The 17838-nt window shown below is 43.4% G+C and overlaps 1 non-coding gene across 1 annotated transcript; it reads left to right on the top strand.

The window, feature by feature from the left end:
• The first annotated feature begins 8548 nt into the window (after positions 1-8548).
• Positions 8549-8621, top strand: TRNAT-UGU. The gene has a single exon. It is a non-coding gene; the product is annotated as a tRNA-Thr (tRNA).
• The last annotated feature ends 9217 nt before the right edge of the window (positions 8622-17838 follow it).

Here is a 17838-nt window from a genome sequence, read left to right as displayed (position 1 = left end):
AAAGTACAATAAAAAAAATAAATGAGATGCTTCTCTTTTTTAATACTTTTCAAAAATGCTTATATATCACGACAATCTTGACAAAAGAAAGAGATAAGAGGAATAATCAGATTAGCAAACATAACACAAATTAAAAGAAAAAAAATGAATTCCCCCCCCATATCAAACATTAGCCCACAATATAGGGGATTCATGAAATAGTGAATAGGAGCACAGAATTAAGAAAAAGCAAAAAAGAAAAGTTAATAGAGGTGGAACATTATGTTTCAACATCTATTCATGAGCTAATCATCCGAGAAGCCTATAACATCATCTGTTGGATTCAACAGGCTCTGTCAACCCCTGACTTCTAGAGTCCAGGGAAAAAAAACACAATTGTGAAGGCTCTAAGGAAAACTACCACACATTTATGGGGAAACCTAATAAATATCTCGGCATCCACCGACACAACCTTCTTATGAATCTCCAAAAATATGTGCAGCGAGTATACTAACTTGAGTCTCTGCCTCCATGAGCCATAGGCTGCTGAGACTGTATAGGGTGACCCAGGGACATTAGACTCGTGCTGGACCGCTGGGGACTATGCTCCGGTTTTGCGTTGGGGGACCTTCTGAGCATTGCTTCCCCCCACCCCCACTGCAAGCAGAGATGTACCAGGAGGGAGCTGTTTCAGGTTTTAAAAAAACACAGTAATTGACTTGTGCTACTGAAGATGGTACTGCTGACAAAAAAAAAACAAAAACCCCAAACCAACCAGCAGTTACATCGATAACCCAGCCCAGAAGGGAAGGAGGACATCTGACTTATGAGAGCCTATAGAGCTGGCCAGCAAAACAGGAAGCCCAAAGAAGGAAGAAAAGGCACAATTTTCTGCCTTGGCCAGGCTCTGCTGTGGGAGTGGCGATGGAGGCTGGCCTAGAGAAGGAGAATGGGGGAATCCAGCTTCCAGAGGAGACAGTTTTATTGGGAGCTGGGCTGAAGGAATAGAAAGGCATAAAGACCGGCTGACCCCTGGAAAGAGATTCAGGCTACACGCAGCAACGGGAGGCTGACTGCTGCAAAGAAGGAAATCAGCAGGAAGCCCAGCACCAAGAGCTGGGGGTCTACACTAGTTCCATCAGGTTGTGCAGAACTGAGTAGCAGTACTCGTTTCCCCTAGTTTAGTCCAGAGACAAGGAGATAAGACATCTCCTCTTAGTATCATTATTCAAAGGCATGCAAGCTGAAGCCAAGCTTAGGTTCTCTCTCAGACTGAGCAGTCTGGTAAATAAATACTACTAACTGTGCCAGACTGTTGGGGACCTGGTGGTGGGTTCAAAGAGCTGCTAAAGGGACCTGTTTGTTCCTTTCTGGGCACTTGGAAGACTGGAGTTTCTCCCCTCGAGACAGCAACCTATTTCCAGTCAGCAGTACATTCATCATTTGCTGTTTACTAACTGCATTTTTACCAGCATCCTGAGCCCTGACCTTCATTGCATCCAGTGGGTATTTTTGGACTGTCCAAGGACTCCTGAGTTTATAGTCAGAGCAAAAAGGGGCTGCTTAACCATTGATGTGTTAATGCCTAACTTTGTGCTTGAGTAGTCACAGATTGCCTGCAGTGTGGTACAAGGGATTTTTTTTTGGGGGGGGGGGGTTCCCAATATTTAAGCGCAAGTTTTGTAATCTATAACTTGGTTTGGGTTTTTTTTCACAACTTTATTAAATGCCTGACTGCTTGCACATAATACTGTTACTTGTTATAAAGGTGATTGTTCTTCATTGCTTGCACTGTTCAATTTTCCTTTACCTTTGTTAAACATATCCCCCTTCCCCTATTCTTTCTGCTTTTGTTACTGAATGCAGGGTTACAGTAAAGAATATAGAAAGAATTTATATTGATGTCATGAGTTGTCCTATCGTGCCCCAACCTCAGGGATGGGGGGGGGGGGAGCACGGGGCTCTGGATTATGTGGACATGGGACTTATCTTCTTCCAGGTGTTACATAGTAACTTGCAATCCCCACCCCTGCCCTTTCACACCCACAGAAATAGATGGAGGTTATTCTTCTCGTGCAGTCTCCTCTCCTTTGGCAGCCAAGTACCTGTGTAACCTGAGGGGGGTGCTACATTTGTGTCTATGTATTTGAGTGAATTTCCAATCACACACAGGAGCAAAAATTGCACTCAGCAACTATAGTTCAACAAATATAAGTGCAAAAATAGTCTTTTCTGGTCACAACTTCCATATAATGTTTTTATTCATCAATACGGCAACTCCTTCATAGTAATCACAAGTTTGTATAGCAGTCCCCCGACACGGACCGTGTTTTGCCCGTCCGGCTGCTTCGGGGAGGGGGGGGGGCAAATTTTTTCAACAAGACCATCTTAGTTAGTAAATCCAAATTTTTTTTTTTTGGTAAAGGGCGCTCCTGTACCAAAAAATTTGGATTTACTAAGATGGTCTTGTTGCCAAAAAATTGCCCCCCCCCCCCCCCGAAGCAGCCGGACGGGCAAAACACGGTCCGTGTCGGGGGACTGCTATACAAACTTGTGATTACTATGAAGGAGTTGCCGTATTGATGAATAAAAACATTATATGGAAGTTGTGACCAGAAAAGACTATTTTTGCACTTATATTTGTTGAACTATGTATTTGAGTGAGCCATGATTGTCAGAAAATACCCATAATTTCTGGCCATAAAACAATGATTGTTGCTTTCTGAAAGGCAAGTGCAAGATGGAGGCCCTGTCTTGGAGGGAATAAAATAGTCACTTGTAAAGTAGCCCATTTGAACATTCCCTCTTCTTTCAATCCTTCCAAGAGTCCCATCAAACTGTCAGCAGATAGAGCCCTCCCTCTTGGCCATTCCCAATTTGATTTCCTTTCCTCTTTCCAGATAGTAAATAGAATATTTTACTTAATTGGCAGGACTCGCTCTCCAGAAACTCCCAGATTTACAGAAAGCTATTGCTTAAACAATTCAGCTAGAGACATCATCGGAATAATTGGGAATCTACAAATTCAAAGCTCTAGTCAGGTTTTCCAGATTCTCTAATTTCCGATGCACTATATTTTTTATTTGGGAGCTGAATTACTTGAGTTGACATTTGTTGATTATACTTAATGTCTTCCCTCTGGTTTTACCAAACTAGAGTCTTGTACTTCTGAATGAGAATTCATATTTGCTATTAAAGTATCCATAGAAGAAATCAACTGCGCTGAATCAGCTAAATCAGTCTGAACAGATTCCATTGTGACAACAACTAGTTTAACCAACAGCAGTCTAATGGTATGTGAAATATCTGGTCCAAGATCCATAGATGGTATAGCCAAGGAGCCCTCTAACTCCTTTTTCCCCTTAGACCCAGATATGGCGATCTCTACTCCAGCCCCATGTCTTCCACTCCATTTCTCATAGTCATCTCTGTTGAGCTGGAGGTAGAGGTAGCAATCACTCAACCGGACTAAAAGAGGCCTTAAACTTCAGCAGAGAGGCTGCTGCTCTGCCATTCCCCGCAACAGAGATTCCACTAACAGGAACAAGATCAAGACACATAGCAAAGCTGGTAATGTACAGCTACCATGGAGACATGATTGAGGGCCCTAAGAATTGCCATGCTGGGTTAGACCAAGATCCATCGAGCCCAGCATCCTGTCTGATCCCATAATAGATCTAATTCCTGATAGTCACTCCAAGAGATAGAAATAGCTTTCTTTAGTCTATCTAGCTAATGTGTTATGGACTTTTCCTCCAGAAACTTTCCAAACCTCTTTTACACCCAGCTATTTTAGTCACCTTGATCACAGATTCCACAGCTTGATAGTGAACTGAGTGAAAAAAGTATTTTCTACGATTTGTTTTGAATCTACTGGTTAGTAGCTCCATGGAGCATATCCTTGCTCTAGTATTATTTGAAAGGGTAAATAGTCATCCTTTATTTATCCAATACACTCCACGTGTGATTTTATAAACTTCTGTCCTGTCCCCTCTCAGCCATCTCTTTTCCAAGCTGAAGAACCCTAGCCTGTACAGCCTCTCATCATAGGAGAGATTCTCCATCCCCTTTTTGTTACCCTCCTCTAGTTCTGCTATGTCTTTCTTGAAACAGGGTAACCAGAAGTACATACAATACTCAAGGCGTGGTCGCACCATGGCCAATAGAGAGTTCTTATGTCCATCCCCATTTTACCCTTCCTTTGTGCCACATACTTCTGTTTACCAGTGGTAAGTTGTGCAATGTCGGGATCCCAGATTTCTTGCAATGTAAAGGAATGAAAAGACTGTGGCGGGAAGGCTGGAAGTAGAGAAGAAAAGAGGGCAGGATGGGGGTGGATTGAAGAATGAAGTAACATGAGATGGGAAAGAAAGGAAGAATTCCATTGAGTGGATAGAAAATGCAGGGTGGAAGTGGAATTTTCTGGCCGTTTCTGCATTATCTGTTACATACAGAGAAATATTAAAATATGACAGTAGAATGTAAGGCCCAGCTAGCCTGTCTAGTTTACTTCCTGTTGCAATGCCATAGAACTGAGGTTTCTGGCTGTAGCTGGCTTTCTCTTCATTACTTCACAATTAAAAATCCTCCATGCTTATCCCACCTCCACTGGGAAGATGTTTCAAGTATTAAGTACAATGTTCTATGATGTCAGTATTGAACAGTAATCCTGGAAATTACAGTTTCAGGGTCCAGTATTTAGACCCTAAAGAAAACCATACTTGACTCCAGGATAAATCAAATGAACAAGACTAAGAAAAAGCCCAAAACATCAAGGATGTAAACAGTCAAATAGGGGCCACGAGATAGCTGGAACAAGGAGGTAATATTCAGTTATTGGCTGGCTTGAAAAGTTAGCTGAATAAACTTCTCCAACTAATTGTGAAGGGATACACAGTGGTGACAGCTGAAAACAGATGGCTACTATATTAAAGATAAGTTTATCTGGCTATCTTTAGATAAAGGTACAATCAGAGGTTAGCTGGATAACTTAGGCTGGGGGATTTTGCCGCAAAACTGGGGTCCCTCTCCTGAAAAAATATTGCAGATTTATGGCATTCGTCATGTCTCATAGCCAAACACTGGGGGCCAAAAAAACATGGCAAGGGACCGTTTAACTCGATGGTGGTCCCATCCTCCACATGAGCTGTGTCCAATCCCTAGACCTTGCCCCATCACATGAAAAATGGCGCTGACTGGGCCAGGTGCCTCCCCAGCTCCACTGAGGGACCTGTTCAGGATTTTCAAGGTTCAGGGAGTACAGAAGTGAGATTGAGGGTGCTTGGGGGGTGGGGGGGGGTGGAGGGGTGCAAGGGGGCAGCTTGGAAGACATTTGTTATGCTCTTTGGATGGGATAGAAGGGGGTATTGGAGGGGCCTGGAACACCTTATATTTTATTTTAGAGCACTTTGGTGGCTTCTGGGGGGCACTCAACCCCCCAGTGCTTATATTTTAACTTTGGGAGAGGGGCATTTGTGAGACCTCTGAACTTCAATGAGTCTAACCTTTGGGGGGGCGGGTTGTCTTTTATTGTACCTTAGGGGGGAGGGGTCCAAGGCTGTCACTGCATGGGCACATTTGGCTATTTCTTCTTTTGGGCAGTCTGGGACACCTCAAGTGGCAACCCCCAGGTTGAGCCAGGGTTCAACCCTGGCCCCCACTCAACCTTTTTTTGATCCATGTGTTTTTTTGGGGGGCAGGCACTTTAAATGTGAGGTGGAAGCCTCAGGACCTGTGTTAGGGCCCCAGGGTTTCCACCTCACATGTCCCAAATTTCAAAGAGGTGGTATTATTTTATCGCAGCTGACCACTTTCTCAGTTGGCCATAATAAAACATTTGCAACAAATTGTCTAGTAATGACCTTCTTTGCATGCATTTGCACTTTGCTGATTAATATTCAATCAATTAGAAAGAAATTTCAGCTTGTTTATGACTTTTTACAAACAGAAAACCTGATTTTTTTTTATGTGTAACAGAAAGTTGGCTTCTTGCTTCAGATCTTGTCACTCTCAATCAAATTTGGCCTCCCACTTACTCCTTTCACTCCCAGCCACATTCGAAAGGTAGAAGTGGGGGTCTACTAATCATTTATAAGGAATTTTGGAATCCAAATTTGAAGACCTCAGTTGTAATTCTTCTTTTGAATTAATACTTATGTAAACCTCAGGTTTTTCTGTTTACCTTACTTATTGTCCTCCTAAATTACTACAAGCTAACCTATCTCCCTTTTTTGAACAATTACTTCTCGCTAAAGTTAACTTGAATAACATGATTATTCTCGGTGATTTTAACTTGCCTTTCAACGCTACATTTCAATCTAGTAACTGCGCGCTATTTCTCAAAATTCTATCATCATTAGGCTGGTCTCACTTGGTTAACATCCCTACACATCATCTGGGACACACACATGATCTTATTTTTGTGAATAATTCTTGTACTCAACTCCCCTCAGACACACTTTTGATCACTGAGGTGCCATGTGGTCTGATCATTTTTTTCATTAGTTTTCTTATATCGCTACCCAAGAACTTTGTGACTCCAAAGCTCCTACCTCCAAATTCCACTGAAGTTTTATTGATAGTTCCAAATTTTCTGATAATTTAATGTCTGTTTTAGATTCTTTGTCTTAAATGAGATTAATGACCTTGATGACATTACCTCTGGCTGGCTTAATTCTGTTTCTTCTGTACTTAATAACATGGCACCACTTAGACTTGTCTCTTCTACCAAAAAACAAACTCACCCCTGGCTTACTCCATCTATAATTTCTCTTTGTACATCTCTTAGGAAAATTGAACGTTTATGGCACAAGTCATCCTCGCCTTCAACTGCTTCCAACTTCAGATCTTTTCTTACCAAGTATCAAGCAGAGACTCTTGAAGTGAAGAAAAACTTCTACTTGGCCATAATCAAGACACTAAGTAACAACACTCATACTTTATTTCAGTTTGCCAGAAATTTAACTAATGAAGCTAAGTCTTGCACTTCAACTTCTGAAAATCTTTCTTGGAATATTTCTCCCTTAAAACTGGAAAACATTAGCTTAACCTTTGCCTAGGTTGCTCCCTGGTTTTGTGATTCATCTTGAGATTGCCAATATCATTTCATCCATGAATAATGTTGTTTGTCCCTCTACCAATGTTTCTATAGCACTCTTCAAAGCCTGTAAGGACTCCATTGCCCCTTTATTAACCACTATCATTAATAAATCCATTCAATCTGGTTGTGTTCCTGACAGTCTTAAAAAAGTAGTTATCAAATCTCTTTTAAAGAAATTGAATTTAGATTCATCTGATCTCTCTAATTACCGACCTATTTCATCTTTGCCTTTCCTATCTAAAATCATTGAATCTGTCATGCTCCATCAACTTATGGCTTTCATAGAAAATAATAATATTCTTGATCCTCATCAATTTGGTTTCAGACACTCCATGAGCACCGAATTATTATTAGGTTCTTTCATAGATTCCATCAGACGTGGCCTTGATTTTGGTCAACATTTCCTACTTGCCTCGTTAGATATCTCTTCGGCATTCGACACTGTCGACCATGAAATTCTCAGCTTTCGATTACATGTATGTGGCTTATCTGGAAACATGCTAAAATGTTTTTATTCCTACCTGCACAATCGGATGCAACAGGTCAAATACAACAATCAACTTTCCATATTCCACCAACTAAAATCTGGTGTCCCACATGGTTCAGCCTTGTCTGCAGTATTATTTAATCTATATCTAGCACCAATCACCAAACTGTTTGCTACTGTCACTGATGGATATAAAATGTATGCAGACAACATCCAATTTTACATTGGTTTACAACCCACATGGGACAAAACTCTTGAACACCTTCACCTTTGTCTGTCATCTATCAAATAATGGCTCCACCAAAACAAACTTTCTTTAAATATTTCCAAAAATGAATTTCTGTTAATACACTGGCCTTACTCCAATCCTTCGCTTGATTCTATATCTTTCGAAAATACTACCTTCTCGATCAACTCCCCTATAAAAAGTTTAGGCATATGGATCTACTCAGCTCTTTCTTTTCGACCCCATATCAAATTCACAATCAAAAGTTGTTTCTTTAAACTGCGTCTTCTGTCTGGCTTATGTCATTTACTACACTACCATGATTTTCTTCTCATTGTTCGCGCAATTATCTTTCCCCACATTGATTTTTGTAACAGTCTGTTATTCGGACTTCCATCTAACTCATTATATCCTTTACAACTTCTTCTCAACTCTACTGCTAGATTGATCATAAGTGTCAAACGTTCTGATCATATCTCTCCTGTTCATGAAAGACTTAAAATTTGCATGACCATATTTAAGCTGTTAAGTATTCATTCTTGTTCATGATCTAATGCTTTACTAAAAATTTACAAACTTTTGCGAGAACTTACATCATCTCAACGAGGTCTCCTTGATGTTCCATCTGCTCGCCATGCCTGCTTCACTGCTACAAGGGAATCAGCTTTTTCAGTTGCTGCACCAACCCTTTGGAACTCATTACCTATGGAGCTTCGACCAGAAGACTGCCTTAAGAAATTTAGACTTCTTTCTATCAGGCTCTGTAGCTCAGTGGTTAGAGCACTGGTCTTGTAAACCAGGGGTTGTGAGCTCAATTCTCATCAAGGCCTTTAAGTGTGCAAGTCCAAAGAAAAAGCTTTCTTTCTTCTTAACTTGAGCCCATACACAGTTTCCTCAAACAGCTCTTCAGTTGGAACACTAATTTCTACAGATATATTTGACAAGTCATCTGGAGCATGGTGAGAATGCAAATGTGCCAATTTTCTGGATTGGCCACTGTTGGAAACAGGATGCTGGGCTTGATGGACCCTTGGTCTGACCCAGTATGGCATGTTCTTATGTAAAAAGCTTTTTGCTTAAGCAAGCCTTCTCTTAATGATTTCAGAAGATGTTTCCTTTCTGATTTCCTTTTATATGTGTGGCTTATACATTTTGTTTATTTTATTGTCTTTTTTATGTATATTTTATGATATTTATGTTTTTTATGAGTGTTGTAATTGTAAATCGCTTAGACCTATTTGTGTTAAGCGATTATTAAATTTTAATAAATGAAAAAAATGAAAATGAAATTCATTCATGCAAACTGCATGCAAATAAGGTCATTTTAATAGGGGAAGGTACTAGGGCAGGGACATGCTAAATATCACATATATATCATGTGATATGGCCGTGACAATGCTCTATCACATGGTATACACTGTTTAATATGCATTAGAGCACTACTGTGGCTTGATGCATCTCCCAGTTAGCCAGCTAACTTAACGCTGCCCAGGCATGCCCTGAGAAAGCTCCTACACAACCTGGCCTACACAGCTCTGGCCTGGGCTTCACCTCTCTGGGAATGCAGCGACCCTGTTTGTGCATTATCCAGTTTAATGCTGCTACATATTGACTCCATATCTATATATTCCAGGCTTCTAGCCTGCACTTTGCCAGAGCTTGGTCTAATATTTGGTGTTCCTGTTTACTTCTAGGTTGCTGTGCATATCCAGGCCTTCTTTCTGGTTCTAGATTGCTTTGTGTGTCCAATATTCCTGTCAGGTCCTAGTTTGTTTCGTGTATCCAGTACTCCTGCTGTGGTCCTATATGTTTCTTTGTCTGCCTTTGGGTCACCAGGTTTTTCTGTAGTGGTTCTGCCCTACTTCTATGGGTACCTTCATGTCTCCGATTTTGGGTTCTACATTGCCTTAATATGAGCCTTGGGTTTCCTGTGTCACAGTTGTGGGCCCTTGGGATACAGTGCAGTTGACGCAGCCAAGTAAGCAAACTTACAAGGCCCACGCCAACAGCTGGTAGACACACCCTTGCTGGAACTGAGTGGAAGATTCATCTATACTAGCCATTTTCCCTGCAGGGTGAGCCCTTGAGTTCCAGGGACCGGTAGGACTTAGGTGAATATCCCTTAAGAGTGGTCAGAGAGAGAGGGTCCAGGTGTGGGCTGTGTTCAGGGAAGGTAGCAATCAGATAGTCAGCAGGTCCAGGCCAAGTGTCAGGACAGGAAGTGAGCAAAGAATGGTCAGTATCTGTACCAGAAGTCAGTTCCAGCAGCAGGCAGGAGAGTGGTCCAGGCCGATAGCAGAGGTCAATTCCAGGCAGGAGATAGACAAGGACAGGACGAACAAGAGGGACCAAGACAAGGGTGGACCAGGACAAGGCAAAGGTAGGCAGAAAGAGACAAGGAACAGGGCAGAAGGCACAATCAGCATGACAAGGGAAGGCAAGACAAGGCAAGGCATACCAAGGAGACACAGGAAGCAAGACAAGCATGTGGACAAGGCAGGAGACCTGTTGCTGAGGCATCAGCAGAGTGAGTACCTGGAGTCTTTATACTGGGATGCCGATGATGTCCTCAGATGACGCCATGGCTCTGTTCCTGCCACAGAGCCATTAAGAACAAGAAATGTGCACATGCCCGTGTCTAAGGCTGCACTTGGGAATAGTGGCATCTGTGCTGCAAAGAGCTTCTCATGGCATCGAGGCGGGCTGATGGCGTTTCCCATAAGTTCTGTCCCACATCCGGACAATCATTGTATCCTTTTTTCCTGTCCAAGTCCTGTCAACTTCCAGTACCTGAGAGTTCAACCCAAGGGTAAAGTGTCTGATGCAGGTAGAAGATGTATATCTCTTCTCTTGTTAGAACCCACCAGATTTGTCTTGTCAGTTCACCACACATTCTTGGCTTTGGGTGTCACACCTGTGGCTATCTGTGGCAGACCTTCCCATTCTGGCCACAAGATGTCACTGTCCCTGTCACCTTTTTTCTACCTGACTCAGTTCATTTTGGAAAGATGGCTGCCTCCGCTTCTCCTCACCATACCCTCCGGCATCCCCGGTCCGGCATGGGCGATTGCATTCGCCATCTTTCTCCAGGAGTCACCTAGGCATGCCCATGCAGCCCTGTCCTTTATGTGCATCATAGCGGGAACTTCAGGGGTGTCCCCACCACATGACATCACTAGCTCTGGTAGTAAATCTCTGTTCACAATTCCTTTTACGAGTTAGCAAGGAATCCTCCATGCTGATCTCTCCATGTTACCAGATGTTCCCACTTTGTGTACTCTCGCTCCAGGACAACTTAGGTACCCGCTCCATGGGGGGCCTTGCCTCACTCCTCCTTACCTTCCAGGGTTACCTCCTACCAATTAGGACGCCTAAGGTACCTGCTCCTCAGGGGCCTTGCTGTGCTCCTACCTTCCCTTCAGGGTTGCCTACCCATTACCTGGACGCCCTACGGTATCTGCTCCTCGGGGGCCTTGTTTGTCCGGGACCTCCGCTCCTTGGATGTTCCCTTCTACTACATCTACCAGAATCAGAGTGAGTACTGCCGCTCCAATTCTGTCTTTGCATTGTCTTATCTCTCTCTCTCCATAGATCCTCGGCCTACCCCGCACCTCGGACCACAACTGGATCTATTGGCTTCTCCATCTAAGCTTGGGTTCTCGGCCTACCCCACTTCACGGACCACTACCGGACCCATCTCCCTCTTTGGAACCTGGTGAGACTGTGGAACTGCCTTTTCCACCCTGCAGCCTACAGACAGAACATTGCCATCTTGTTCCTCATCTCTTGGCTAGAATCATCACCCGGTCCTCAGGTCACCATTTACGTTGATTTTCAAATTTCAAAGTTGCATCAGCAGAAAATTTCCATGAGTGGGAGACACATCCATCCAAAATATTTTCCACTTGATCATTGACCTCCCTAAATCTTCTCTGGCTGCCTATGTTCCTCTATGATAATCCACATTTGGAACCTATATTTGGAATCAGCTTCAAGGGCTGACTAGCAAGCCCTGCGCTTCCTTCTCAGTTGCAGCAGTGTTATCAACCTTTATGCCAGACTCAGCAGGATCAGTTGAAGATCATGCAGTCCAGGCCTCTCTTACATGCTCCTCAGCAGTGCTTCCTCTGACTGCATCTACCCTGCTACCTATCAGATCCAGTGAATCTACCATAGGATTGTCATGTCAAAGGAATCCTTCAAGTAGGGACTGAGGTGTCCATTCCATGAGACTAAGGAAGGCCTCAAAAATAAGAGAAAGACCATCTCTGTCTTCCCCCACACAATCCTTGAGGAGCTTCCCCGGGCTGGTGTCTGCTGCAGGAGCAACAAATAGCCCAATAACAGCCGTTGGAGGCTTAGAGGGCTGGACTCTTCATTTTGCAAAAGACATCTCAACTGGGCAGCCTAAATGGACCATTTTGGTCTTTATCTGCTATCATTCACTATGTTAAAAAAATATTTTGTAAGAGAAATAAAATTGTTTGGACAAAGACCCACTGACAACCCTGTAAGAACCAGCCCAGGACACCATTAAAGGAGCTGTGTGCAATTGAACCAAACAAAATAGAGTCTGAGCAAGACAAGATGGATGTTGTAAACTGTGTTGAGACTGAAACAGCTATTGCTCAATAAAGAGGATATTGGTTTTCACAGCTGAAATTAGCCAACTCAATTAAACACTTCTTGAAGATTCTATGGTCATGACAGACACTGTATCATTCCAAGAAGCATATTCTAGTCAACAAGGTGTCTACCAGCACACGTCCTCACCTCATGAGCTGAGCTGTAAATATGCCTGTTAAGAAGAAAACAACTTCTAATTCTCCGGTTATATACCAGTGGACTATAGTATATCCAATCACATTGTCTACTTTTGGATCCTGAGCCTTCAAGTAAAGAAACCGATTAAGCCTCATGAAAGTATCTAAAAAGGACTGGATCTTCATCTGCACCTCATGCGGGAAAACCCCAGTCATAAAATCTTCCATCAGCCTAGCTTCTTTTGGCCTGCTGTCTCTGGACTGTTATGAGACATCTCTGCACTACCTGGATGTTGTGAATCTGTCTCCTGCCTAAACCTAAGTACTGCTGGGGTTCCTGCACGGTAACGGGCCCAAGATCATATCTTGGCCCAGACAGCCAGGACTGCTTCAAGGAGAGATTAGCCAGAAATCTACTTGCTCCAGCAAAGCATATGTAAAATCAGACTAGCTTAACCTTTTATGCTGGGCACTCAGACAGCAATGCATCTGTAAAATGCAAATTGAGATTAAGTTGCCATGAGGTGTTTTAAGGTTTTTGGATCTAGAATGATTTCAATCTGTCAAACCACAAATGTAAAGCAATGCCTAATGTAATCTGTAACTGCTGTGAAATAATACAACTCAAATGAACCATGATGAGCATGAAAGGGTCTAATTACCCAATGAGCCAGAATATTAATTCTGAGATCTAAAGCATTTCAGAAAATCTTTGGGTCAAATTCCTTTACAGCCCTCACAATAGCCATTGCTCAGTCAGCCGCCATCTTCCACATTTTTTTTTTCACTCTGTCCCCAAGACAATGGAACAAAATCTAAAAAGGCTCAGAAAAAGTCCTGTCTTAGTATCATTTCTATGAAGGCAGGCTCTTGGTTCAAATGTCATTTTTCAGTACATACCTGTGATGAATCCTAAGGTTCCATTACTATTAAGCCCCGGGTAAACCCTTGTACCGATTAGTGAAGTTAGTGCAGAATATTTAGAGGAGGATCCATTCACATGCAGCCCTTCCCTTTGAGGATGCTGGAACGGACGTCCCACTTCAAAGGTTTTATAGGAGCTCTCCGTTTAGAGCTCTGTGGGGAGGCAGTATAATTTGCAATTCTGGAGGAAGGTCGTAGATTTTTGCCTCAGTTGTATTTTTGGCCTGCCTGGGGATCTGGGCTCCATCCTGCCTGACCTTCAGGAAGGGTCGAGGGCTCCTCTGTGCCACTCTTCTCCCAAGGTACAGAGTGGTTGTCATGAGAATATTTTGAAATTATGGACTTTCACGTGGTAGGAGCCTTGCTGGACACCTAGGCCTTTCTTGGCTCAGGGAACAAGGAACCCTATTTTTGGGACGCCCAGGGATAGAGAAGACCTGCCCTAGAGGTGGTATCCACTGCAAGGTAGAGCTCTGGTGTTAGTATTTTTGGGGGGACAAGAAAAACTTTTCATTAATTGCCCAGCAGGAAGACGTTTGCCCTCCTTCCTGCCTGGAGCAGAGAAACAGGCCAAGCCACTGTTTTGACATCGTATCCCACCCCATTGGCATCCCCACAGGAAAAGAACAGGGAAAAATCAAGAAATACTAACAGTGAGTAAGAGACTATCTACATCTTTGAGGACACCCTTCTGGCATCTTCACCCCCTGTGGAGAGAGGGGATTTACTCTCTGAGCATGGACAAGATGTTGGCCATCTTTGGAAGGGATTTTCTTGACCATCTTAGGGTTTCTCTGCCCACTGAGACCACCACTTTATGTAATCCCGGAGGGTGGATGGATCCCTTGCCCGTTTAAAAGATTCCTGCACAGATAGTCTTATTTTGGAACGCCGGTTTATAAAACACCTAAATAAATAAATAAATAACTGCAACCAATGAAAGAAAGTCTGCTGTACTGGAGTTATATTTATTGTGCCATTATTCACCTAACTTCTGAACGGTAAAGTTTTATTTTGGACACTAACCCAGTGCATCCCATGTGGCTTTTGGCAATTAGCACACAGTAAAGAGAATGCCCCTTTCTCAGGGAAAGATGAGTAAGGAGGAAGTCACCCCTAACTGGGCCCTGAGAGTAAACTCCCCCCCCCCCCCAACCAAAAGGATCCACACTCTGGGGAAAGGGGCACAATGAAGAGCTAGCCAGGGTCCCTGCCCCAAAGAGTTTACACTTTTATATAGCCCCACCCAAGCAGGAGAGGCACAGCAGGTTGGGGTTATATACCTCACAGGGAAAAAAGCTGCATGCCACAGATTGGCAAAAAAGGCAAGTCTGCTAATTCTGCCAGTTAAATCTTCTCTATGTGGGAATTATATATCAGAGAGTAAATCTGAAATGGTTCCTGCCAAGCTATAAGAAAACATTCTTGTAGATGAGTTAAGTGTTCCTTTAGAAGCATTTATCATGGGTTATTCTGCTCCATTACTCGGTCTCTCTGTACTACATGCCTTTTACAGATAATAATTCACTTACGCTCTCACTGAGAACTGGTGCTCCTAACTTTGATTTTGTCCAGGTGGACTCTCTACGCCTGATTTATAAAGGGCTTTTCCCCGAAGTACAAAATGAGAGAAAGCACTTTCTAAATTAGGCCTTATGCTTATGAAGGTCTGACTGCAATTCCAGGTTGTATTGTTCTTAATGTAATAGCTTGCTATCTGTTTATGCTATCAATAAATATTTAATGTTTGAGATAGCACGTGCCTCTTTATAATCATTTCAAGTACCAACCTTTATTCAATTCCTTAAAATTATATTTTCAAAATTTGGGTCAGACATATTGAAACAACAACGTGTTTATCTCCCAAAGGACTGGGGACTTTATGATGCAGGCCTGTGTTAACTCCGGGACTCTAAAACTCATCAGAAAATAAATATGTATGACTGATCTCAAAGAGTTTTGGTGGATTGAGGCCTATGGTCCCTTCTCTGCATCTGTGCTCCTTCCATCACAGGGGCAATATTGCAAGTGGCAGAACAGTGCCTCGGACTAAACATTTGCTTTGGCATTCCCCTCTTTGTATGGAAGGAGAAAGAGGGAGCTGCCCATTTGGTGCCTTGTTCCAGTGATCCAGGAATCTTGGAGGATAGAAGGTGTGCAAGAGAGATATAAGCATCGGAGAACCAGGGCTCTTGGATGCCGGGAGCCCAGCATCAGTCCAAGGAGGTTGTAAAACACAGGAAAAGGAATGAGGGGATCCTAGGAGGGTGCATCAGCAAGGATCAGTAACACCCTTGATGTTGCGTGTCCCGGCCGAGGCAGGCCTGCGACCGGCCCTACTCACCTCCGGTGCCCGGGTCCCGGGTCCCGGACCCGGCCCTTCCTCTCTAGCAGCGGTAGGCAGCCGCCTACATGCCCGCGCTCCTACCACTTCCCCAGTTTCCTCCAGCTGCTCCGTGGCCTCCTCTGGTCCCAGTGGCATCTCCCCTTGTGCGCGCAGGGAAGAAGCCGCCACCACATAATTCCAGTCATTGCCTTAGGCACACACGCGCCTTCCCTGACTTTAAAGGGCCACAGTGGGAAACCTCCCCGCGGCCCCGGATGATGACATCGCCGGGCCCTGCTATTTAAGGCAGGCCCCACCACTTGGTCTTTGCCTTGGCAATAGGTCTCCACGTTTGTCATGTGCTTAGATGCTACTCCTTCGTTCCTGTTCCTGCTCCTGTGCTTGTTCGTTCCAGTCCTGCATTCCTGTTTCCAGTTCCTGAGTTTCAGTACCTATTACCTGTCCTGATTACCTTGGATGGATTCCTGGCTTTGACCCTTGCTTGTTCCTGACCATGCTTTGGACAGATTCCTGACTTTGACCCTCTTTGTTTCTGACCACGCTTTGGATGGATTCTTGCTCTGACCCTCGCTCGCACCTGACCTTGTTTCCAGCTGCCTGCCCTGTCTTCAGCCTTCTGTACCTGACCTCGTCTCCAGCCGCCTGCCCTGACTTCAGCCTGTACCTAACTTCATCTCCAGCCACCTGACTTGACTCCAGCTTGAACCTGACTTGACTCCAGCTGACTACTTGGACTTGGCCTTTCTTAGGCTCTTGCCTACTTATAAGCCCGGACTTAATTTGTTCCTATTCTCTAGCCTGCTTCAGCCTGTCCGGGCTTCTGGATCCAGGCCCTGTCTTGAACTCAGCTCCTTCGGACCCTATGTTTCCGTTGCTTCCTGGCTCCCTGCCTCAAACAACTTCCTCGGGATCAACCACGCGGAAGCCCGCCTAAGACCAGCCGGCCCCGGTACCCAAGGGCTCAACCTGCGTGGAACGAGGGCTGGTATTGGCGAAGCTCCAATCAGCCTCCACTTCCCGGTCTGCTCCACCTCCCAACGGTGGGGTCCCGTGGGGGTTTCCCCACGGGTAGCATCAACTCCACCTCGGGCCAAGGCTCCACCTCCACAACACTTGACATCCCAGTACCTGTTTTGTTTTTTTTATTTATCCTGCCACAGACTATAAATTAATGGTATAATCACACAAGGGTCAACACAAGAAAAGAACCTCTTCACCACAGTACTACACAACATACATAAGAAGAGGAATACAATGAATTGCATCAATATTTTATTTGCATTTTATAAGCCTATCTAACATTAAAAAACTATCTAACACACTCATACTATACTCATGCACTCACATTTAAAAACAAACATCTTCAAAAAACATGAAAATCAGAAATATTATCAAATAATTCAATTGTAATATAAAGTGCAAATGCTCACATCATTTTTTAAACATTATACAATAAATCAACCAATAGAGTCAGTCCTCAAAATGTCCAACAAAGATCTTCGTTTCGCCAAGTTTATCTTAATGGCTTCATCAGGGATAGGACTGGTTTAGATGAATAACAGCTATCGTCTCAAAATATTAATGAGTGACACAACTGTAGAAATTCGAAACTTCAATTCTTAACAAGTCTTCCAACATGCGATCTACAAACCAAATTACATCATTTATCACATATCCCAAAAAGGGACTCTATAATATTCAACAACTAAAAATAAAACATAAATCCAAAACCTAATCAATTCATTTCATTTTAACAGGAGGACCGAAATATAAATGCACTACTGACACATTAAAGTAATTGCCACAAGTTTATATTATACGTTTATACCAATCTAAAAAAGGGGGGCCGCAACAGTAAATTACAAAAAGTAAATCCCCGCTATCTTATACACAATGATACAATGAGTTAACTAAAGAATACCCACCAAACCTTCAAAATGTATTCGGTATGAAGTCCCTTCAAAGAAGATTCAAAAATCATTCATCTCTCAACCCACTCTAAAGTTCAACCCG

Source organism: Rhinatrema bivittatum, chromosome 1 (genome assembly GCF_901001135.1).
Source record: "Rhinatrema bivittatum chromosome 1, aRhiBiv1.1, whole genome shotgun sequence".
In the NCBI taxonomy this organism is placed as follows: Eukaryota; Metazoa; Chordata; class Amphibia; order Gymnophiona; family Rhinatrematidae; genus Rhinatrema; species Rhinatrema bivittatum.
Note: the sequence above shows the minus strand (reverse complement) of the source record. Positions and strands in the feature narration are given on the sequence as shown.